Source organism: Anas acuta, chromosome 11 (assembly GCF_963932015.1).
Source record: "Anas acuta chromosome 11, bAnaAcu1.1, whole genome shotgun sequence".
NCBI classification, from domain to species: Eukaryota; Metazoa; Chordata; class Aves; order Anseriformes; family Anatidae; genus Anas; species Anas acuta.
In genome coordinates, this window is record NC_088989.1 from 3,819,949 (window position 1) to 3,845,773 (window position 25,825).

Genomic DNA, 25,825 nt, shown 5'->3' on the forward strand with positions numbered 1-25,825 from the left:
GTTACTCAGGATTAAAACCTTATTCAAATGAATTTCCCTTAAGCTATACACTCTCCCTAAGCTACTATCATTATTTTTAGTAAAAGATGTTTTTTGGGATTTTTTTTTCTAGTGTTTAAGCTCCTTTGGTATAAATTTACAATGCATGTTCAATATTTTTGACCTTACGTTATTCAAATACCGTCACTTCCAAAATGATTATTTGCTGTTTACTGATCTCAGGGTTGATGAAAGCAAAGTAACTTTTTGCCCCTACATGTGTACAGTTCTCTCCTGCTTCTGCAGACTTTTCTGCTCCAACTGCCATGGACAATAAATACCACGTCTGGAGACACCAGTGCAGACAGCACAGCACTTGTTCATAGGGATTTCCTTCCTTTGACAACTTCCAGATAATAAAAGTTGAGAGATTAAAGGGAACCTTTTTATTCTCTGTACAGTTCTGCCAATTAACCACAATTACATCCAAAAGAAAAGAAGATCACTAGACTTTTTAGCAGCTTTTATGGCCTTGCCTCAAGCTATTTGCTCATTCCAGTTCTCAAAACACCATCTCCAGGCAGCAAGAAAACAAGCAGCAGGCACATCGTAAGCAGCACACTTTTCCTTCAGGTACTCATCCACACGTCAAGCAGACCATTTCGGAGAAAAATAACTTCCTTCTTCATATTTTTTCAGTGGCATTACATCTCATTTGTGTTTGCCCAGACTTGTATGTCAGTGGCTAATATAGTGGAGGTATAGGTATACCTCCACCATGGAGGTACTTCTGCGTGGCATTTTAAGGAGAACTAGGATTTTAAGGATACTACACAACAATAATCAGGATGTCTTAAATATCTTGAACCTTCCTGAATAAGTCACTTTGTAGTACAACGTGAATGAAAATCCCTATAACACAATGAAAGGCAAATATATATATATATTAAAAATAAGGTCCCCTATTAAAAGGGGAGTGGGGTCCTGATTCAGCTCTTAGTGCTCTGTGTTCATCTGCAGCTACATGAAGAGAGCAAAACCAATGCGAAGTACCATCAGGACCACCTGCTTGTTCTATTTTGCAATCACTTTACAATCAGCCTACAAGGTATTAAATGACTACAAAAGTGCATGGCAATGGAAAAGCAAGGAAATAAAGACACCAGGAAATCATACGCTTGATCCAGCTGTGTCCTGGGCCCCATCATTTTTGATCCATAACGCAAGTTTGTAGGAGTGAACCACTCAGCTTTTAGAAGTGAAAAACATCATTGGATTTTCTCTGCCTTCATAGATCATCAGGGACATTTTAGGACAGGTGCTGCTTTTGGCTGAAGTATTGCCCAGAGTGGAAGCACCAATCTCCCCGAACAATCTGCATCCCTGCAAAAGAAGCACTGATCTGCTCCCCTGCCATCAGCAAAATACTTGCAGTTTTTGATTTCATGACTTTGGCCAAGCCAATACCCAAAGCATCAGCTATTTAACCTTCCAAGATCAGAGTGAGATCTGACTTCTGTAGAAGTTCTGTGGAATTATTCCAGATTTTGCAAGACAAAAATGCCTTAAAAATGAAGAAACCCTGGCTTCTGCAAATTGGGAATGGACTAATGGAAGCAAATCATCTAAATATTTAAAGGATGAAGGGCCAAAACAAAACAGATTTTAAAACTGTATATTCAAAACGTTAATTGATGTTTTTATTATTATTATATTATCTTTTCTCCTGGACTGGGAACTAAATTGCATGATGGAAATGGGAGTAAAATAAATACATGGAACTCACACTGTGTATAACTGATCCCAAACTACCCCCAGCTGTGCATGCACAAGCTCTGCAGGACTGAGTGCTTCCCTGACCTATAACACGGGGCTATTCCACAGCCTGGCTGCTCCAGCAGGTCCTGTCCTCTTTACAGGACATGGCCAGCAGAGAGATGTCTCCAGTGGGCTGGGTAACACCAACACCCCCAGAGGCAGCACCACTTCCAGCACAGTCCCAGTCTCCTCTCTAGGGATTTGCCAGTTTGTCCTTCCCTCCTCCAGGCCAGGCAGCCATAAAACCAGCAGGTTGAATCCTGCAGCGGTAAGTGACAGCTCTGCAGTGATTTAATGGCAAATGGAAAAGCAAGGTCTCCTCACTGAGTGTCAGCTTCATCATCTGCCTACCTAACGGGCTGTTAACAAATTCACTTCACAACAAATGATTACAGGAGAGACGTTATTGCACAGGCTAGCAGAAAAACATACACTTTTTCAAACAAATAAGCCGGGTTTTCTTTTGTCTGACTTCACCAAATCTCCTATTCTTTACATATTTCATAAGTGGTCATCCACAAGAGGGTCAGCCTGTGAGATTCAAGATCTCCTTGTCAAACACATGCCAGACTAAAGTAGTGTTTCAGTATTCAGAAGCCAGCATTAGATTTATCAGAGGTAGCAGCAGATGGGGGATCATCATAGGAAGTATACTTCCTAATTCACAAAACATATGTGCTGATGTAATGTAGCACGGTTGCATGATTTTTATGTGACTTACAAAAGAAAAAAATTTTGTACGTAGGATATTGATTTATGGTCATGTGTCACACTTGTTACATATTTTACTTAAAAATCATTGCAAAACCGTGTACATTAAAGTACACTGGATGAAATAGAAGGCAGTGTCTTGTCTACATACCTTTAATGTTTGCTTTTAGATACAACCAAACCCAAAGCTGAAAAAAAAAGCATGAAAATGGAGTTTCAAAAGCTGTTGGAAGAAAAAAAAAAACACTAACTATGAGATAAACCTGAGAAGAAACAAGTATGAGCTGTTTGCAGTTTTAGAATACACAGCACAAGCGGGCAGATGGCATTTCACAACTCCTTTATAATTCAACGTCTACAGCTAAGCCATATGTATTCCCAAAACTCCCACCAGCTATATAGAATTGCTCACATTACTATGGACTTACGTTTCCAGGTGCTAGATGTTAAAAGCAGAAGGTAGTTAAGGCCACTCATTTGTTACACCCCAAACTACATATTCTAGAGGTCTCAGCCCCCAGTGATCATTTACAGCTTCACCCAGGTATAAAATCCCTAGAAGATGGGAGAGCAGACAGTTGCCTGCTGGCACGGTGAGGCTAAAACACCAGAAACAACCCAGCCCTACCAGCGATGTATTCAGCTGACTATGGACATCCACCAGACCAGAACACCCTGTGCATAAGCCACCCTCCCAGCTGCTCCTTTGCTGGAAGAAGCTGAAAGGTTTATCGGTGTGAAGGTGCTTACATGGACCCCCTGTTACACCACCCGACGGAGCTCCCCACCAGCCTTATGTGAGCTGGGGGCCCAGACCAGAACTCAGCTCAGCCTCTGCTCAGCTCTGGCTTAGAGCAGCAACAAGCTCCGATCAATGATTTATAGATCATACATTTAAAATAAAATTTAAAAAAAAAAAAAAGATGAAAAAAGGAGGAAAAGACTTCTTCCCCTATTGCCTGGTACAAACAGGAGCAGTAAAGCTCTTCACAGAAGTGATTAGAAGTGGCAATAAACAGGAGGCAAAATTCATCGAACCTTGTTGTACAAAGTTAGCCCTAGAGAGAGGGAAACACCTGCTGTGGGAAAACTGAAAAGAGAATATTTTTCTAAGGTAGCACATAGTATAGGGTCGTGGAGCCCATTATCACTGCTAAATAATCACCTGGGCATGAGCTCTGCAACGCAGTAGCATTTAAGACAACTGGAGCAGTGCGGCTGGAGCACACCGAACTAATGAAAGCAGGAGGCAGCCCTGCTTTTTTTTTTTGTTCCTGCTGCCAATCCTAACAGAAGCAGAAAGAAAAATAAGCATAGGTACCCACACCCAGGAAGTCTCTATGCAGTACAGTGGGAACAAGGAGAAGGCAGGTGCTGGAGCAGTGCAAGGTGAGTGACGGGTCTGGAAGCGAGGCCGGTACCGAAATGGAACCCAGGCTCTTTCACATGAGCCTGCACCACAGCTCGCTGCTTGCTGGAAACGAGGAACGTGAGCTCCCCCCTCCAACACATGCTCTGCCAGCAGTTGTCTTCCTGACAGACACACGAACAAACCCTGCTCAGGCTGACAGCCCATAGCAGCAAATGCACTAAATTGGCCTCCCCCTTTGGCTTTCCACTGGAAAACACACCCGTGCAGTAGAACCCAACATTGCCACTTACTTTACCCACTTTCTTGCAGCACAATCAGATAGATTCCAGCTCTGTCTGATCCACGGTTCACTTTATAGGCATCTAGTGTTTTAATAGGCTCTTCTTGGCATCTTCTCACTTTGGAAGCAGTTACCCCATCCTTGTACTTTGTGATACACATTCAGTGGTTTTGTGCTTTTGTTCTCTTTTACATCTTTAAATCCTCGTATTGTGTTATGCCAACACACCGTAAAGTAAGGAATCAAAGCCATCATTCAATGCAGGGAATTTTTTCATTTGTCTTTCTGTTCCTCATTTTTCATTAATGATGCACAAAGTCTTATCTTCTGCTTTCTTAATCCTTTACCCTTCTCTACCCTTTCTACTTTGTGATGTACATGGACTTTTGTGTTACTAACTCTTCAAAGACATCATTACTCTTTACATTTTTATGCACTGAAATATCTTTGTAATCTATGATCAAAGACTTGCTATATCTGGCTGCATTCATTTTCTTTATTTACTCTTCCTATGTCAGCCATTTTTATTTACATTAATTTTGCTATGATGTTGTGCTTCCTGAGCAATCAAATCAGGAAGACCAGGCAATCCCAAGTCATGTTAGCAAACATACATTAGTTAGAGACATTAAGCAATACCAACAAGCCAGACATGAACATAATAGATGAGGTGGTCACATAGTCTTGAAACAGCAAAGCTCCTACGATGTTAATTCTTATTTCCTTTAGGGTGACTAGCTGGTGACCCCAAACCACCACCCATATCCCTGTGAGCTTTCCCCAGAGCCCATTCAGCTGAATCATCCTAATCCCTACTGCCCTCTGGATGCAACTCCTATGGTATATGCAGTCAAAATGTGGATGCTTACACCACAACAAAGATATTTATGCACGTAGCATGTTCCCAGAGCAGTACCATGTGAATTATGGCATCGTACTGTGGATGAACCACATTTTTAATCACTGAATTTTCTCCATCAGTATTTTCAGTTTTGGTGCTTGTGTGAATGAAGACAACACAAATTACCATTTGGTCTAATTAAGTACATGGATGATCACCATTACTCCACAACTAGACTACGAGGTCCAGGGAGTGCAGATTGGTAGCTTTTTTTTTTTTCCAGCAAGATATTGAACTCCCTTTGTAGCTTTAAACCATACACATTCTTTTTGATTATTTTTTTTATATATTTGTTCTCCTGTAATCTATTTCTGACCTATTCCTTTTCTTTTTTTTCCTTATTTTTTAAATTTCCTTAGCTTTTCATTTCACAAAGCTAAAATTTCCACTTACCCCATGATTGCCTCCACATTCATGCATTAACCTTGGATACTGAACAAACTTGATCATAAAAGCTTTCTGAGCACAACATTTCATTTGAAAACGTGCATCTATGCTCTGAAACATTTTTCAGCTCTTAAATGTTGTATTATGTAGCCATTTGATTTCAGGGTGGAGGTTACTGTGCTACTTACATGCCTTCTACATCAATATATCTGGTTTAAACAGGTTTTGTTTGGTTTTGTGTTTGATTTTTTTTTTATTTTTTGTTAGGTTTGGAGTCTTTTTGTAGGTAGGCTGCTTGGACAGTGGATGACTGAAATGCAGTTGTACAGGTAACCAGCACTGCAACTAATGCACCAAAATAAATTGTTTTATAAGTAAGGTGGAAGTGTTGCACAAATGTTATTAAACTGCAATTTACAACTATTTTTTAAAAGCCCATATAAGAAAGCACACATTTATTTAGCATCAGGACTGCATTATCGAATCTCAGGAACATCAAAATAAAATATGCCTAAAGAATCAGCAGGCACGTCAATGAAAATATGCATCTGTATGCTTTCAGCCTAAAAATATGAACTACAGAACTCAACAACCATATCCAAACTACTGTGAAACAGGTCTTTTGAAGATTTTCTATCACTAACTGGCAGGTTCAACAGCTGCTAATTTTAGCAGCATTTGTTCTACATTGTTTGTGATTCTGTTGTTTTTTAATGTGATTCCATGTGTTTATAAAGCAACAGAGAATATTAGCTATACGCTGCCTTGCTCCATCCAGGCATTTAGTAGCACACAAAGCTTGATTTTATGTCTTATTTGACTCCTCCATAGCCTGGCTTCCCCACAGAACCTAATCCAGGTTTAGAATTATTTTAAACTACTCTACCGAAGTCCTTCTTAATTTTGTTCCATAGCAAGGTTGTCACCAGCCTAGCAAGGCAGCCACTTTTGTTTGCAAAAGCACACTCCTACCAGCAAGAGGAAATACTGCTCTGAAAATCTCTGCAGACTACAGATACTTTACAGGGCACCTAAATGTGTCCCTCACATGCCAGTGCAGAGGTATTTCATCCCTGAAGACCAGCAAAAACTGACTAAGTAGGTATTTATACCCTGACATAGCGGGAGCCATTAAAAAACTGACAACTGCTACACCAAACAGAAAATGCAGCAAAACGCCCTGGTAAATTTAATTACTGCAAGTAATAAATGTGCAGGTTTTATTGGTATTCCCCATCTGTAGCTCTGCAAACTCTGTGAACAGCAATACTTTAAGCCTGGCATCACCTCTTGGAAGCGCCAACCCTGCTGCAGAGGGTCAGGAGCTCACTAGAGATGCCACGGAGATGCTACCCCTGGAAAGGAGGAAACGGTGATCAATTGTGGGCTGCTGCAGTGAGACAGCACCTTCTGTCAACACCAGGCCTCGGATCAATATCCCTGGACATAATCCTCATGCTCATTCAGCTCTTTAGGAACAAAGAAGAATGACATATATATGGGGTAAAGTTTTTCTCACATAATGTAACGCTATGGATGACCACAAGATCAGCCACTTGAGTCAGGCAAAAAACATTAACAACCTGCATAAACAGTAATGCTAGCTTTAAAGTGGTAGAAAATCAAACAAAAAAAAATAATTTATCTCCTTTATGCATTAAAAACAACAGTACTCAACTCTTACAGAAGGGATAGAAGTGTATCCTGTCAAACTGGAGCACTGACAGGACCAATACTCATTTAAAGCAGAGTGAGACACTGAAAACATCAGTCTTTGGAGTTAACATCTCACAAGTCAAATTCTGCCCCGGGACAGCAAGCGAAGTGCAGTGGGAGCACTCTATATGCTTTTTATGGAGAGGAGAAAAAAAAAAAAAAAATCAGAATTCAACCAGTCGTCACTGATGCTGGGCCAAAAAAGCTTTCTGGCTGCAGCATTCTTCTCTGCAAGGTCAGAGGTGAGCACGATACCTTTATTATTGCTCATAGCTCATTTTCCTTGAATCATGTATGAATACAATCCAAGAAGCTAATTAAAGACATAAAACTTCTCTGGGATTGGATTAAGGGTTGTCACTTTGTTCTTTATTGTAGAGGGATAATTTTTTACAGCTTGAAGCGAAGTTACATATTTTCACAAGACAATGCAGAATGAAAAAGGGAAACAAAGAAATACACACTTTACCGAAAGCCAATAAAAGGGAGACAGATTAGCTCTCAATCACACAGAAATGGGTCAAAGTAGTAAATCTAACTCTGCAGATCTATAAAGGAAAGATCCATCTTTGTCTCTGCGGTTTAAGTAAAAGTTTGACAAGAAAGTTAATAATGGGAAAAAGGAAGGAGGATTTATAAAAATCTTTTTGCAAAAGTAAATAATTGAAACAAGCTGCAGACCTCAGGAATTATTGTGGCTCTGCTTCAGCATGGAAAAACCATGCCTGAATTTTGTATGGTATGCAGAATGCCACTAAATGCCAAATGCTTCAGAAAGCCAACTGGCATAAAGATGCAGCAACTTCAGAAGCTCCATGACGTTACAAGTATTTGTCAGAATTTTCCTTCAGCCCTTCCACACCTCTGCACTCATGCAAAGCCGGGGTAACATGGTGCAGCGTGTTTTGTAAGCACAAGACTTTGAGCCCAACACCTCCCTATGAATTTCCCCTCCCTTGACTGCCTTGTAGCACCTGAACCACACCACACGCTTCTCTAACGTATTTAATTAAACCTCGCTCTCCCTTCTTTACACAAGACTGATGATGGGAGGGAATTTGCTAAGAAAGATCAAGCCGTGCTCCGAAGTGACAACCTTTCCTAGGAGAAGCCCCAGGCACACATCCCAAAGAACAAAGTCTCCAAGAAAATAACCGTGGCTTAGGTAATAAAGCAAATTTCATTCTGCTGTACTCAGGTGGTCATTTCCTTCTGCAACTGCAGTGCGGAAAGGTTTATTTCTGGCCCTGTCACAGAAGCAATTTCCATAAAAATCTTTCAAAAATGTCTTCTCTCACCTTAAACCCAGGCTGCTCAGCATTCAGAAACTCAAATGCAAGACAAAAAAAATAAAAAAATCTCATGCACTCGAGAGTTAAACCGACTGTTCATGGAAGGAATTATCCTCTGTGGGCAGCCTGGTAGAAGCTTTGAAGTTGGGAAAGCAACCGGTTTCCTAGCACCAGCTGGACTTTTTTTAGCCAGCAAATTTGCAGCTAATTCAGTAGTTCAAGACATCAGCAAGAGCTTCATGTTTCTTGCTTTCCCTCTGGCACATCACAATTTTTTCCACTTTTGTGCTAAAGGTCCCAGGTTTGCTACCATGCCCACAGCCCACACCAGGTTTGTGGCGTGGCTTTACCATGTGAGAGTCAGACTTCTTCTGGAATCTTCTGGACTGGTTTTAAGGGATCAAATGGTCTACTTCAGTCCCAAGTTTTTACCAACGTTTTATCACTGCAAGTTATATCACTGCATACCCCTACTTCTCCAGCAGGATAATGAATATCTGCATTCCTCAGCTGCGAGTGACTGGTAAATCGTCCCGGCTTCTGCTGTTGCAGCTTTATTTTCCCACCTTGATTAACTGAGCCTTATTTCCTCAATCTGCTTAGCGAGATACCTGATTCCCCAGAATCCTAAATTGTTGCTCAGAAATGAGTGCAGATTATTTGGCCTGTCTACTTATCAGCTTTCAAATGCTAATCTGAAGTGATGACTACCTCACGTTTTTAATGTTTTGTCTTAGCCAAGATTGTAATTTCAAATATTATCTGATTATATTCCTCCCCTGACGAGTTCAAAAGAAACAAAAGGCAGTAACTAAGACGCAAGCTTTAATTGCAGGAGGAAGAAAAGGCTCTGCACAAGGTTCATGTGGCAAAATCAGCAACAAATGTCATTTTGTCACGAAATAGGTTGTCACGTCAAAGAGCGTGTGCAAATGAGGGCTGAGCATCTTCCAGAGCAAGAAAGCACTTGCACACTGGCTGAGAGATCCTGAACTCGTTATAAAGAATTGAAATACACACAAAAAAATAGCACTCATTACTGGAATGCCGGGTATTCACAAGACAAGCAGGGAAAAGAAGTTGGGAAAGGTAGAGGAGGTAGGGAAATGTCAGGTAAAAAAGGTCAAAGACTGAAGCTGTTTGGATCCAAGTCACTAGGGAAAAAAATAGTAAGATTGGATATTCTGAAAGCCTGCTTTAGAACCAATATCATTTTAAATGTACATTCATTCCCAAATTAATGTTCAGTATTAGGTTTAATTTTATCCGTGACTTTTGTTACTATGGAATACCAATCTCCCAGCACAGGAAAAAACATTCTGCTAACAGTACTCGTTTACTTTAAGCTCAATAGCAAACATATTTCTAACATCGCTGCTGAACCAAAAATTGGTGATGGATGTTATTTTAGATGTCTGAGAAAGATACTCTGGATCAGGAGAGATACAAACCAACTGGAGAGAGTAACAGGAGCGCAATGAGGCTAATCGGAGATTCACAAAGCATGACATGAAGGAAGATTAAAAACATTTAGAGCCGTATGCCCTAAAGAGAAGGCAGCTCACGGGGAGGACCTCAAAGTCTTCATGAGGGGAACATAATCTTTTTTTCATACCTGTGACGGATAAGACAAGTTGCTCAGTTTTTTGGCCTCATTACAAAAAGAAAGATTTTGGGAAAATGTTAAGAAAAATCTTTCTAATGGCAAGGATGAGGAAGCAGAATAGATTAGCTGAGTCTTTAACACTGGAGATCTTTCAGAACGCATTGAATAAATATATGATACGATTAATATACCTTTGATCCTGCCATGGGGCTGATGACTTACATGACCTCTCCAACACCCTTCCAGAGTATTCTACCATAATTCTCTTACGCAGTTGCTCAAAAACATAGGAACCAAGTTGATAACCAAAAATGCTGTTTCCAAGATTATTATTATTATTAATTTAGGAACTTGTAACCAATACAAGATAAATCTCATTTTCAGGTACCACAAAGCTGCTGGTTTCCCTGCTCTAGTTATCACCATCTTTAAGTAGCTGGGAACACACACAGAATTTGTGGTAATTTCCATTATTTGGTTTGCAAGCCAGTTCTGAAGGGTGGCTGATCAATTCCACTGGAAACGTGCTAAGGGGCATTTCAGCAAAGATGTTTCTGTTAAAATTACCCTTGAAATGTAGAGATCTTTAAATATTTCAAGCTATCCACTTCAAAGCCTTTATTTCTGCGGAGGCAATAAAGGTCAAACATAGCTTGATACATAAACCAGGACATCCCTGAGAAACAAACAAAGGCTTTCGACAACATTTTGGAGGAGAACTTGCATTTAAATTGTACAAGTCATTTTCTGGGAAGGCTCCTAAATCATTCATGCTTAGTATCTGGTTGAGTTAATTCTCACCTTTAATGCAGCCAGAAGGCTCCCATGAACCAGCTTACTGATAAATAGAATGTCCAGCATTTTTAAAATCTAGTTCATGGCAGTAAGAAGATTTAATATCTTTTCAATAAAGATTATCTCCACTTATGGGAGTCATTTGTTCTAGAGGAGTATTTTAAAAAATGCTGGCAATGACTTTAAAGAATCTATACTAATGATTCTTGTCCAGTATATTCTGAACACCTGCGCTTCTGCACATCTGCAGTTTGAACCCTGTTAATAAATCTTCCAGGCACTAGGAATAGAGGGCTTTTATAGTAACTTAAATCAATGGCCATTTTGACTTAAATATATTCTATTTGGGGCACCGTCAAGAGGATTTTGAGTTTTGATTGTTAAGTATGGCTAAAACTGACTTACATTATGATAGACCATGAGGGCGCTTCACGTTCAGCCAAATCAAAGCATCCTCTTGCTCCAGAGATGTATGTTACACTTCAAGATCTCTCTATCTTGTGTAGCATATAGTTGCCTCTCCACTACCTCGACCCCCAAGCAAAAATATAACAGAGCTGAGTTGTCTGCAAGCTTTCAAAGCTCATGACTGAAGAGTAGAAGATGAAAAGCTGTCTGCATCATGCCCCACGCTGTGCTAGAGGTTAGGACTAGGTTCTGTCTCCAAGCCTGTGAACTGAGCTCCATTTACACAGCATCACTCAGTTTTTCTGTGAACCTATTTACGATGTGATCTGTTTTGATCACACGAGTAAATCATCTAGATACCTTGTAAATGAAATTAAAACTTCAGCTTTAATCAAAGCAATCCTTTTTCGTGTTGTAAGTTGCGTACTTTGATCTCATTGGAGCCCAAGCTTTAAATCCTTAGGGCCACTTCACCATGAGCAGTACCTGGTTCTGCTCACCTGTTAACAGACAACTCCTGAAGCACCAAAACCACATTTGACTTTTTTTTCCCATCCTGGTCACTACTCCCTGAATCATATGAAAAACTGTGAGAGCATGGAAGACGTGCTGTGCCCTGGGGCTTTCTGGACATGCCTGGGTACAGAGTGCCAGAGGGAGATGCATGCAAAGCACCAGGTTGGGCAGTCCAGGAGCAGCCCTGAGAGACTGCAGCACAGCAGAGCCTTTCCATCACCTTGGCAAAGGATTCTTCTAGAGGCAAGGGAAAACCCTGAGCTTGAAACTGTGCTTCCAGAGGAAAACAAGCCCCACAGGAAAAGATTTCCAATTCCCTGACAGAGGAAGGAGCAGAAAGAGTATTTGTCAAACAAACAGACAAAAAAAAACTATAAACAACAACCATGAGAAAACTGTCTCACTATAGGATGCTCACTTTAAGACTACACGTCATTTATTCTCCCCATGTCAACTGTCTATGTTGGTGAGGAAAACTGCCACAAATGAATTTTAAAGGATCTGGCATTTCACAACTATTTGAGATTTGCAATAAAGGTAAGTGTTGCAAAACAAGATGCCGGTAGCTTTTACAAGAATCAGCTGAAGCAGCAATGGCAAAAGTTCACGTTAAAAATTCAGTTCTTGCATCATTAGAAGAAACTGGACAGTGAGAAGTATTGACTAGCGTTGTACAGTGACAGAGGTAGATAAAATCTTCTCCCAGATCCTAGTTTTATAGCTTATTTTACCCTGCATTGCTCAACAGAAGGGAATGGTCACGTAAGCTGCTTTCCTGAGCAGTTTGTTGACTACCTCCTCTGTAAACAGCTGTTAACGCTGGGTAGCAGCTTTACCACTTCAATACACTGCTACAGGTTTCGTCTTAGTTACAAATCCCTTTCAGAAAGGGAATGAAAGAGGTTATTACCTTCACTAGTTCACTTACCTTGCTAAGATACTGCACTTTGTGTTTTTCGTCCTCTCTTTCCAAGAAGAAAAACATCATGAAACAATAACCATCCAAGTACTTCAGAGTATGTGTGAATTTGCATTGTTTAACTTTTGCTCTAGTTAGGATTTTCAACACAGCACTGTACTATACACCTCATGGACTGAAATTATGCTTTTGAGGCTACTTTAGCTATCATTTAAATATGCATTGATTTTTTATTTATTTTAAAGAGATGCATTATTAATTAACAGCAGAACAAAGAAGCTTCCCTGGAATTAATCCAGTCTGTCACTGAAAAGCACAGGCAGGATGCCATCCTGAACAAAACCACTTAGTAACCCAAGGGCAAGACTCCGCGCAGGAAGCTCAATGGCCAGCCTTTCAAGAAAAGTCTATTAGGACAAAATCTCTTCTGTCTGCAGCTTATGTTGGGCACAACAGAGTAATTCAGTGACTGGACTGGGGATGGGTAACACTCATCTTAGTTAAAAGCTGCACAAGTTAAAAGCAGCACAAGGACTGCTTGTATGATTACCCAAGCAAGTTCTATCCTTTCCTCTTCTCCCATCCAAACCACTGATTCCTTTTGAGAGATTCACGGCTCACAGTGACACCAGAAGAACTAGCAAATACCACCCAACATCACCATTCTAGTTCAACAGCAGAATGATGTTACTACTTGAAATATCAAATCCATGGTCCAATATGAGATGTTGAAAAAAAGAACAGTGTCCGTGAATTTAATGACTTCATCATAAACTTGCTCACACTTACCTTGTAAGTCCCTCGCTGATCTTGCTGGCCGAGTGCATGTGTGCACCACAGAGCTGGAAACCAGGAGTACTCAGCTCAGTAGAGAACGGATGTGTTTAAAGATGCTTTCTTATTTGTAGAGCCAAAGGCTGTCTTCAGTGCAAATTAACACAATCTGCATGCCATTCGGGCTTGTGCTTGCTGACAATACCAGGACAACAGTCGGGGATGCAGAGAGAAGTTTTTTTCAGAGAAAACCCAGCGTGGTCCTGCAAATGAATGACAGAAAGGACAGTTAGCATAGTAGCCAATGGAGAAGTACTTCACCCTTCTTTAGGACATTACATTGTTTTTTAAATTTAAACACGTGTAAAACAATAGTCACTTATTTTTTTGCAAGAGCATAACGTTTCAGTTAATGGAGCATGAGCCACAGGTTGCTCAATAGAGCAGAAAGCAGAAGCCTATTAGAAAACTGTGCCTTGTCTGTTTGCACAAGACACAGACCAGAATCAGCTAAGAAGTTGTGACAGAGCAACCCAAACACACACCTACAGCCCCACTTCAGAGCACCTGAGCACAACTGTTGCTCACGACGCAGAAACAACTAGTTATTAACACCACTTATTTTGAAGGGTGCCTCGTGCTCATGCACAGATCAGGCAGGCACAGCTAAGCAGCCGCTGCGCACCAGCCATGTAGGTGCATGGGTGCATGGTTTTCAGCTATTAGAAACGCAAGGGAACACGACTTGGCCCCACTGGCAATGAACGAGCACCAGCTCACTCGGATTGCAAGTCACTCCAAAGACCAAGTGAGTCTGCCCACAGCCTCAGATGCCTACACGTGGCTGATACTAGTCAGCCTCTCTCTTAAAACCCATCACTATTCCAGAGAATTCGGGAGTTCAGCACCCAATTTACCCACCACATCAGATGCCTGTGATGAAGAACAGGCTGCACTCCAGATAAACATTTCCATGTGCAAGCCTCTAACTTATGCTTCCAGCTGACTGGCCCACACAGAATCCAGACTCTCAGATGTGCTCTACAAACGCATTTGGATGCCACATCACTTTCTGACAGGTGTTGGAAGTAATTCAGGAAAGCTGCATTAATGCAACTTTAAAGCAAGAGGACCCCAGGCTAAATAGAAAAAAAAAATCCAAAGGGAAGTACATACAAATTGACAGGGCTCTTATGTCAGGCTGGTCATTTTGCCTTTTCTCCTCTTCCTTTTTACTTTTCCCTTCCCGAGGGGCCCAGGCATTAGGCTGAGCGCAGAACTGTCAGTTCAGATTTTCAGCCTTAGGAGATGGATTTCCCCTATGACATGAGTCATGCTCGTACTAACCTTTTGCAATTGTATATGTGTAGTTAATCATATGCAGCCACACTGAACCTGATTGTTAACAGGCTGAGTAAATATAACTACACCCTCGTTATCTTGTTTAAAGGTAGAAAGACTAATTTGAATTCTAACTGGAAATACTGATTCAATGAATAAGCCTGAAATGTAGTGGTTTTCAATTACACTAAGAAATTGGTCTTTTGAATTTCCAAATTATGCAAGGCAAAGCAGGTTCAATTTAATCTATACACGGGGATATATTTGCCATCTTCATAGCGCTGCATGTCAGTGGGTGATAGCTAAGAGGCAAATAAGGATCTGTAACGTTGGCTGTTGGTGCCCTCCAGGGGACAGGCCGAGTATAGCTTCCAGCCAAAATAAATTTTTGAGGATTCCAGCATATACGATAAATATTGCATATCAGCCTGCTTTAAAAGCCTGTTACTGCCATTACTCACTTTCTCTCAGAGGACAAATTCCCTCCACGGTCCCACAGACACCGGGATACTTAATCAAACAGGAGCAATTAAGGGAGATATGTATCTATATTTAACTACTCTCATTCCCCTTGCCTAGATTCCTAAGAAAATAAGGTTTAGATACGATCATGGCGTGCATCAGTCCATCCTCTTCCCCAAACCTGGAAGCCTTTGCCTGGGGGACAAATAGAGATTGTGAATGTTCTCCGTGCTGACAGGATGCATGAAAACAGGCATCAGGAAATGAAAGCAGCCTGCCTCGATGCCCCACATACTGGGAGGCTCAGTCCTTATACCCACAACAGGCTGAATCTTAGGGCGCAAAATCCTGAGGGAACTCAAGCTTGTAACTTCTATCTGTGGCATGAGCTACTACTTCTGCCCATTGTTGGCTGCAGGCTTGCTTCAGTTTTATGTCAAACAACTGTTACCCTCCAGTGTGCTTTGCAACAAGACAGGTGAATCCTTTTCCCTTATAGATTGCAGATTGGTTCCTTTAAATGTAGGGATTATTGATTTCTTTTTTTTCCCTTGCCATTCCACACCATAGCTGCCACAAAGCTAGACTTCAGAAAGAGGAAGGAAAAAGCAGGGCTATCAGAGTAAGGACAGAATAAGTCCACACAAGTCCAGAAGATAAACTGTACATCCTATTCATAACACAGCTCCAGCAGACATCCCTCTGATCCAGGATTTTCCTGGGATTAGTGGAACACTTCACTGCCTCCCTGCACACCATTCAGTAACCGCAGGACAGCGTGACAGAGGAGATGCATCATCAGGGCATAGTTACACTAGAGTTTCTCCTACGTAACATGTTATAAGGATTCCCATACATCATGAGAGCACGCTGCCAGAACAAGGTTTTCTTTAATTTCCAGTCTCATGTGCAATAGTAACTACTCCTTAAATACACCCTTTCTCCAAAATTAGGGCTCAAACCCTTGGTATACCACAAGTGTCTGCACCATATTAAAGTCATATTCTCCCTTCTCACCCTCACAGCATAAGTTATCCAATAAAAGAAGCCTTCGCTGCAGACTGCTTCTCTTCCACTGAAGCAGGTAGTGCACAACTACTGTGTTTCACATGTTGAATTTTGAGTACCTGCTAAGACTTTTTAGCTTTTGAGTATTTAAACAAAAAGATTAGATTTCCTTACGGGCATAAGCAGACAGGACTGTGCTGGACTCTAACCACCTAGCAAGGCGGCACATGCCCAGCTCTGGGCCCTGTGCTTTCTTCTCCTGAAAGCCCAGCTGCTGCTGACCAACTAACACCTTACTTGGGGCTGCTGAGACTTCCAGAGCCAGCACTGCTGAAGGAAGTTCTACCATGCAAGGTGCACGAAGCAGCCTCTGACTATAGCTGCTGAAAGTCCATGTAATCTTCCCCTGCACACAGGTCTCTGGTCACGCCAAGAACTGAGGCTTTGAAGATGAGGAGAAGCCAAAAAGTCTTCGCCATAATTAATACCAGATAATTGTTCTGATTCTTCTTCCTTCTGCCAGTTACAAGTGGAAATCAAGCCTGCAGAGCTAGTGCAGATCATCTTTATGCAATTACGATTTATGATGAACTATCCAGCCTCAGCAGCACTCCCCAAGCTCCAGCACAACGATTCTAAATGGGAGACCTGTAGCAGCAATGACACAATGTCAATTCCCAGTATTTAACATGCCCACAAGCTAGAATGTACACTCCTGGTTTGCTGCTACATTTGACCACATAGCTCATGGATGAAAAATTACTTCAGAAATCGGAATGGCAGGTAATTAGCAACACATGCTGTCTTCCATAGCTATGTTTTGTTCTCCTTAATTCATTTCCATCCATGTTTTCTCATTGTTTTCAGGGTTTATTTGTAGGCAGCTCCAAACTTGAAAAGCAACTTTGCTACTGGCAACGCTACTACATTATTTTTGCAATGTGACAAGTTTGGAGTTCAGAGTGAGCGTAGTCACAGACAGCTGAAAAATGTGACAATGGGCAGTCAGAAACCTGAGCAGATTTCCTAACCTTAGTACCAGTTCAACCTTGGTGGAAGTGCAGCTCCGTCTTTTTACCTCCCAGGCATACTGGGAGACAGACTTGAGAGAAGAGCATCAGGTAATACATAAACCAACACACCAAAGTATCTGACTTCTGGCCCATGGGGGACCTCAGACCTAGGTCTGCATGCGCTTTTTGTGAAGGTAACAAAAAGGAAAATCATACTCCACTGAGCCTGCCTCATCTGAGCCTATTCACTTACATCTAGTCAAGATTAACACAGAAGTTCTGGAAGAGTGATCTCTAGCATATTTCACGCCTTTCACTTGCTGAAGAAAGGAGAAGAACTGAGCATATGTATCTTGATCACCTCCAAACCAATGTGAGGGGCAGTTCAGCAGCTTTGCCTGTGCTGGACACTTGAGAAATGCACCCTCTCTCCAGCACCTGCAGGTGGCATGGTTTTCTTGCCTATCTCTAATCTATGCTCTATAATCACATTCCAGGGGAAAAAAAATGTTCTAGATGAAAAGGGGTTTCAAAGATTAAGTACTGATTTATGATTTATTTTGTTCAAAGCCATCAATTTAAACAATTGCTTTATTTTCCACAGGCTGTGCTGGATTTGATTTAGAAAACATTGACAAGAAAAGATTAATGCTGGAGAGCAGAAAATGAATTAGAGGAGATTGACAATGAAATCCACAACACTGAGCTCTGAGCTGCACAATATGAAGGCTCATGAAAGCACGACTCATATTGATCATAACAGTAGCAAACATCTTCAAATAATGAAGCAGTGCCCGTCTTTGGAATTAAAGTTCAGCTGGTATTTCTACCTAAATAGTATTTCACTACAAAGCTTTTGCAGAATGACTAATCTTTTCTTACAACAAAATATTTTTATCTCTAGTGCCAGGTACTCAAACAGTGCTGACGTAGTCACCCATGCTCCCCCACCTCCAGGTGAAAGAAATTGAAAATCAGTATTTCAGGTGGCTGAAATGGTGCGTGGTCAGCTTGAAACAGCTTTTAAAGTTTTTTATCCACCTTCAAGAAATCAGAATTTGTATCATGTCTTTCTTCACACACCAGCGATTTCAGAAAATTTAGTCCACCATGCAGTGAGGTCTCTGATGTTAGCACGCTGACAGAACCAAGGACTTCACACTAAGATATCCAACTTGCCATTAGTTTTACACATAGTCCCATGCACTTTGGCTTGAGCCAGACCCACTGTAGCTAGCTACCTGCCACAGATTAAATGTTAGAAATCTCACAGAGGACATTAAAAACAGCAAAAACAAGAGTAGAAAGTGCCCCCATAGCTAGTACAGACTGAGGTGCGTACACACCAGAGTGCTGATGTGTATCCGACTACTTCAGATCTACCAGAGATAATCACAGCTGCATGTGCCAACACAGAGCAAGCAAGGCAGCAAGAAGTCACCAAAAAGGAACAATCAACACCAAATAGGGGAGAAGCTGACTGAAATTTCACAGCATTTTTGCATTTTACCTCAGCGCACATCTCCATCCCTGCGGCCTGCCACAGCCCAGAAAACAGGCCCCAGCGCACCTCACCACAAACAAGCCACTGCTCCTTAGGTTTCAAAAAATAAAAATAAAATAAATAAATGTATTGCACAGCTCTTGGAGGACTCCCCCCGCAAGAAGTCACATAGACTGACAACTTTAGGGTGAAAAATCATCCTTGGCCCAGTGGCACCACTCCTTCGGTCCATGGCGCACTTCGTAGGGCCTGGAGATCCTGCACGGATCCCTCCCCACCACGCGGCTCCAAAGCAGATTAGGCCCAAACAGTTATTGAGTGACTTGGAACAAAACACAGGCTAGTGAGAAGTACATGGGGTAGTTTAAGATGCCATACACCACTGACCTGGCAGAGGAGTTGATTTAACATACATTTAACTTGACGCTGTTGATGAAAAGAGTCCCTTTTTCTTAATGGCCGACAGTTTGTTTCTGCCTTTCATCCTGTGCCATTTCAAGTGTTGGCAAATTTTTGTCACAGATAGGATCTCCAAAGTGATCCAACTAGGAAAAAAATTAGAAAAACAACTTTGTTTCAAGTCAGGTCCTCAGACCATCAGCCATCACCTCAGGACCATCAGGATGCATCAGCCAGCAGAGCCAAGAGGGATGGGAGATGGGGCAGACAAGAAGAGCAGTCCCAGGCCCAACACCCCCATGTCAACGTGTCTCAGACTCCTTGCAGTATCCCCTCTACCAGCCCCATAGCCTATCAGATATAGGATCTCAGTCTTTACATTGAAAGTACCGGGATGTGGATTGAAGTAGGAAAATACACACAGATACGTTTATGCTTGGTTCGGCTGCCAAGCTGCCTCAAAATGGGAAAGAACATTTGAGGCCAAACCACTTAAATTAATAGCTTTGTAGCCAGCCTGCAATACCTTGGACACAGAACTGAGACATTCATAGCATGTGACAATATTTCAGTAATCATAACTGCTTTTGAAAAGCAAACTGCAGCTAATCAGGGTGGTCTTGTTTCTCTTAAATACATTAAAAAGTCCTGAGTTCAAGCACTCGTTACATCAACACGGCACTTCTTAGGCTGACAGTGTTAGACTGCATTGAAGGGTTTTCGAGATGCTGATACTCTGTCCTGCAGCCCTGTTACCTCATTCAACAGCTAGAAATGGTAAGCTTCTCGTTTCTCTGCTCAGGGCCCCTTGCTGCTCTTCCCTGGCACAGAGTCTTGCTGAGCTTGGAAAGCAGACAACACATATTAGAAATTTTAATTCAGATTAGGTATTTTAGTGTGGCATAGGAGTTTCCCAGAGTTTTCCTCCTCCTCATGCTTCTGGCTCCATTAATCAACTCCGCTCTGCCAAAGCATATTGTAGGAAGATGTCTGTAGCTACTGTGGTCTAGGGCATAATCATACCTCAGCAATGAATGCTTACAAGCCCATGTCTCCTCCTTAAATGAGGACACAAGCAACCAAACTGCCTGGCATTTGCACAATGCCGCAGTTAACTCCTCCAGCAAGAGGATGATTCTTGTACTCAAAAGGGAGAAAAGCAAGGGAAGAGTTGGGAGAAGTGCTAGGAAAGATGCAGACCTTGAGAAGAGCTTGTTTCAGAGAAAGGACTCTGGTAGAGAAGCCATGGTAGCTACCAGAGTGCCAGCCTAGCTCAGCAGGGAAGGGGAGATCCACCTACATCTCCAGCAGTTAGAAGTACAGTAAACATTTCAGTGTTGTGAGCAACATAGTAGGACTCAATTCTTCTCCATCTTACCAAGCTCTTCATACCTCTACGTTACAGATCACGCTGTGAGATACTGCAGTCAAGCAGCAAAATCCTGCTGTGGTAACACAACGCACATCGCTCCCCACCACTCCAGACAAGATGACGGCTCCCACATTGAAGGGATGTATGACAAAGTTTGCTGTCACAGAGCCACGGGGAGGAAATAACAGAATAAAAGCTGAGAAGCTCTTAAGATCAGCAGAATTTGAGCCAGAATAGCACAGTCGTCATTGCTCTGCTCTTAAAGAGCACCCACAACAGCATATCACAGCAAGCTATAAACACACGCCAGAAGCCTCCTCCCAAATATAATCCTTCTCCAGAACCCTGAGACCCACAAGTTGTCACCCACAGCCAGCCCCTCTCATTGAGGGGCCCTCCAGCTCTCATCCCTTTCTCAGCTGTGCGTGTGGCACACCTGAGCTCTCTAAACACCCTGACAATCCTCATCTAGCTGATTAGGCTGAAAATAGGCACAACTGTCTTCTTGTTAGCTGCAAGCAGAGCATAGCTAACAAGCAAAAATCTTGCGGCATTTCAATTTGAAAAGGTCTCTTGGTACCTTATTTTCTTCTGGTTTACATCTCCCATGTTTATGGTGGAGGAGACGAGAGGGAATATGGAGCTGAGACAGGGGTGGGACAGGGTGACAAAGCTGGTAGGTGTGAAACAAAACTATTCACTACATTGCTATTGACCAGTCTGTAGCCATACAATTTAATTTTCCAGAAGATAAGTTACAGCTCCTCTCTTTGATCCCCAGTTATCTAGCATCTCCACTTGTGTCAGGAGTGACTCGGTAACAATCTCTTTGCTTTGGCTGAAAGCAGAAAGAGCTGTAAACACTTGACTGCTTCCTTCCTATCCGCTCTCCTGCAGGCAGCACACACATCTCTGTTGGTGGCTGCACCAAGCCCCTGGCTTACCTCTACCGTTGTGCCCTCCCTCCTGCGTGAGGCACCCCACAGCAGCTGCGTGGCAGAAGCAGAGCTCTGCACTTGGCTGTGCCAGCAGGCACCGTCCACCCTGGCACTTCCCAGCGCCCAACCCCTTGCACAGAACTGGCTCCCTCACACACCCAAGCAGTTTTTTTCTTGTACTCAAATTCCATTTTTCAAGAGCTGTGAGCACCGCAGTAGAAGGGAGGAGCCATTTAGCAGTGTTAAATCTCAAAATATCTTAAATTACCCCCCTCCTTCTGGATCAGTTCTTTCCATTTATATCATCATCCACCTGAGTAGCATGAAACGCTAGCAGAAAGCTGATAATTATGTTTTTATAGAGATTAGATGTTAAATGTTTTCTGATGATGTTTGGAGCTCAGACTTAGGCACACCAATTCAGCAAAGAAAATTATTCCCATTTTCCCCAGAGAAAAGCATTAGTGTCCATTGAATAGAAGGAGTATTTCCCCTGCAAAAATTGCACTGGCTGAAGACCAAGAACAGCCAGATTTCAAGCCTGATCCAATAAGAGATTCACACTCTAAACTCAGAAATTTTCCCCTTTAAATGCCTCTAGAAGAAAGGAAAGAGCTCCTATTGGAATTACTCCTAGAGCCGAAAGACCTTCGGATATCAAGCCCTAGAATTATTCAGTTACTCTGTGCTGAAAGAGCAATTTCAGAGTATTTGTGGAGGAAGGTTTTTAAACATTAATTAGTGAGCCTCCCTCTTACTCCCCAGTCTGTGAGAATATATTCTGCACAAGTGGAATCAAAGCCAAGCTTGTAGAAGAATTAATACTTAAAGCCTTTTGAGGAATTTTTTTCTTTTTCCTCCTAAAACAAAGACATTACTAATTCTCACAGTGCCATCTACACACCACCTCAAGACAGCCTGCCCACACAGACCAGGCACACAAAAGCCTTGCACTCACCCAGCCATAAGGACATGAACAAGACCAGCATCCAGAACCAAAAAAGATCCTGCCGTACTGGAGACAAAAACAAAGACCAAACTTCCACAGCCCTCTAACAGGAGGCAGAAACCATGGAGCAACCCAGCTGCAAGACTGCCCAGCCCCAGGAGGCCTCAAGTAGGGGCCAGCTCCGCTCCCACTCATCCCCTACAGCTTCTCAGCCACCTGTGCCTGCACCTGAGCTGTATCATGCCCTGCAGTCTCCCAGGGCACATCCCCCACAGCAGACAGGCTCAAGGGAGATCACCCATCACATCTCCCTTTGGGGAGGATCTCAGGGATACCACGGTGCCCCCTGGGAGCTTGGCCCCCAGGGTACGCTGCATGCACAGCACCTGGATAGGGACACTTTGAAGGCCTCAGGACTGCTCAGGTCAATGTTTCTAGAACTTTTTATTCTGTGAAAAAAAATCTTTTACATTTCAAGTTTATTTCCAATGTAGGAGGAATTGCTTAAATATTATATTTTTTATAAGTTAAAGCATTTAGGATTTTGAACACCTCAGCTTTTCCATTGTGCCAGCACATATATGTGGTACTTGAACATTTACAACAACAGAACGCCTTAAGAAGTCCATCACTTGCAAAGACTTACCTACAGAGTTGTGAAGTACGAGTGTTTCCTTGGAGCAGTAAACACATGGTGAGTACCACTGTTGTAATTTAAAGAGTGCTACAGAATACTCAGCTGTGACTTAAATTCAGCAGTGCAGCTCAGGGCACTGAACGCTGCGCCTGAAGCAAAATCTCCAGATATCTGTTCTGTCTCATGCTGTAGCAGCTTCCCCTCCTTGTTGCTCCCACCCAGCACTCCCATTTTCAACTGCCTAAGGAGGAATCACCCACAAAGGCAGGCTGATCAGCTGTTTCTAAGAATTGGACTAGAATCTTGGCATTCTCTGTCTGATCTACAGAGCAGGAGGCATCTCATGCATACTGCTAATTTCCTCTCTTAAACAGCTTTCTTTAAGTCCTTCCAGGTTTCCTTCATTAAATTGGAGACTATAATGTGCATGAAAAGAGTAAGATAAGAATCTGCTAGAATCAAACTTTTCAGTACTGCTAGTTTAGAACAAAAATGTATAAAGTGTAGAACGCAATTGACATCAGATGGAAATTATGCTGACTTTTTAAAAAACAGAAGATGACCCAAGTCCTTCCTTTACATTTCCTGATATGCTTTTCAGTCACCTATAGACAATATTTCATCTGTGAGAAACAGCAAGAACTAATCCTGTATGCGGTATCACTGTAATTAAAGTTACTTAATATCTAGATACTATGCTCACCTCTATCAGCACCAGCAGGCTGAATTCCTATTTGAAAAGTAATATGGAGTGAAGTCTTTAAGGAAGACATGCTTTTTCCAAGGACAAAACAATGAAGCAGCCAAGATTTGTTTCTATTTGTCTGGTAATCTCTTCCTTTGGAAATACAGTGAACCGTGCAAACTAGTTTACAGGTCTCAGCCCTGGGTGGTACGTGGCATGCTCTTTCTTCCTCTTCCCTTCCTCAAGTTATTTAAAAATAAATAAATAACAAGAATAGAGGCTGAAACAATCCAACCACATTTGCTAATGGGGCACTTTATTGCTTTCAGCAAGGGAATGCTATTACATTCCTTAATCCACCTGCAAATCGATGATGATTTTAACTTGCTTTCAGCAGGCAGATATGTGTGCACGAGCTATATTGTCTGACGAGCCAGCCACCCGTGCATGATTGATCAGCATCCTACCTCGGGTGTGTCAGAATCACAATAATATGACAAATTCTCTTCGTCATGCTTCAGCTTTTGCTGGTTGTTAACACAAAGCAGGTGTAAAGCAAAGGAATAAAAAACACCAGCCGTCATGGCAGATATTGGAGAAGAGGGCTGCGAACAAAGGGCTAACAGAAAGGATCCCGAGGGACTGGCATTCAGCAGGAAAGACCATCTGAAAGCCCTTCCCGGTACCCAGCAGACAGTCAATCACTCGATAATTCCCTCCAATTGTTCCACATTAAACTGTTAGTTGGGTTACACTTAGATCTGTGTTTCATTAGTCTTTAACAAATTACAAGGAAACTGCCCAGGGTTAACTTTTCCTCCCTGTCGCCACAGAGCCACGTTAGCTGGGCTTTCTGCAGGATGATCTGTGTTCCTGCAGAAATGACGGTCAGGCTCAAAAAGTTCAGTTCTTGAAGCTGTGCATGCTTTTTGTTTGGTTGTTTTTACCCAATGTCTGTATCATGTATCTGATAGCTCATCTTTGGGAGTTTTTTACACTGGATTTCTTCTCCCTTCCAGTTCTCTATATAAAAGGACTTCTACACTGTAGTAGAATAGGAGCCTATTTTTGACGTAGTGCTCCATGCTTAATGTTATTAAGTGTCATGGTCGATTTGGATGCATTAAAATATTACAGTTAACTGGTTAAAATCCCATCCTGCCACCATTTACTCTAAGTTATCTCAACTACCGAAGCTGAACCGCACAGAAGAATAAAATTACATACATGCATACTTATTTGCTGATAATGACTTCAGTTTGCATCCAGCTCAGTGAAAGATGCAGCTGAAGTACAATTGTACCATACCTCTCCCACAAATTTCCACCGAGTCATGAACTATGACTACAGAAATTCAGGGCCCCTTTGCTCAGGTGTGAGTACTGGTGTAAGATGCAACCTTCCCAGAAGTCAGGGCTACAGATCTTGCCTTCCTTGGCTCAAGCAAAACTTCAGAAACACTCCGTTGAAACTCTACGTTGTAAAGACCTGAAGGTTAATATCCTGCTCAATATATCAGCTCTCTTTCAGAAATCACACAATGAAATCCTTTCTCCAGGCCAGCACAGTCACTGACATGAAATTCAAACAAAACAAAAAAAATGCAGGGCCTCTGCTTTTTCCTGAAATGAAAATTGGAAAGATTATCATTTCCTTAGGCAAACTATTATCTGGGTCAGCACTACTTTATTGTGTAGCAGGCAATACTAACTGGTGTTGATTTGGCTTCAGCCTCACTAATAAAACCAGAAAATATTGCTGAGGTACCTTTTGCTGGCAGTTAGCTTTGGAATTTCCGATGGCCCCTGAATTAGCAGAATCTGAGAACTGTAACTGCTGCTCCATAAATCTTGCTCGGTGTAGTCCTGAACTGAAGTCCACTGAGGCTGATAGGAGCCCTTATTTTAACACATTTGGGAAAATATCTTCTGTGAGTTCTCTGAAACCTACTAAAGTCCGTAACAAAATATTCACTTACTACACTTGATCCCAAGTTTAGTTTTTCTTTCTCATGCCTGAACCATGACCTGTGCTTTCTTCTGA

The 25,825-nt window shown here is 42.0% G+C and overlaps 1 long non-coding RNA gene across 2 annotated transcripts in view; it reads right to left on the reverse strand.

Annotated features, from left to right (window-relative positions):
* The window catches only part of LOC137862456 (uncharacterized), a 111,186-nt gene extending 88,562 nt beyond the window's left edge, over positions 1–22,624 (reverse strand). For both annotated transcript variants that reach the window (XR_011100287.1, XR_011100288.1), the window contains exons 1-2: positions 22,470–22,624; positions 13,490–13,737 (exon numbers count right to left, since the gene is read on the reverse strand). This is a non-coding gene — a long non-coding RNA (uncharacterized lncRNA). The remainder of the gene's footprint in view (positions 1–13,489; positions 13,738–22,469) is intronic.
* Between the last annotated feature and the right edge of the window lie 3,201 nt (positions 22,625–25,825).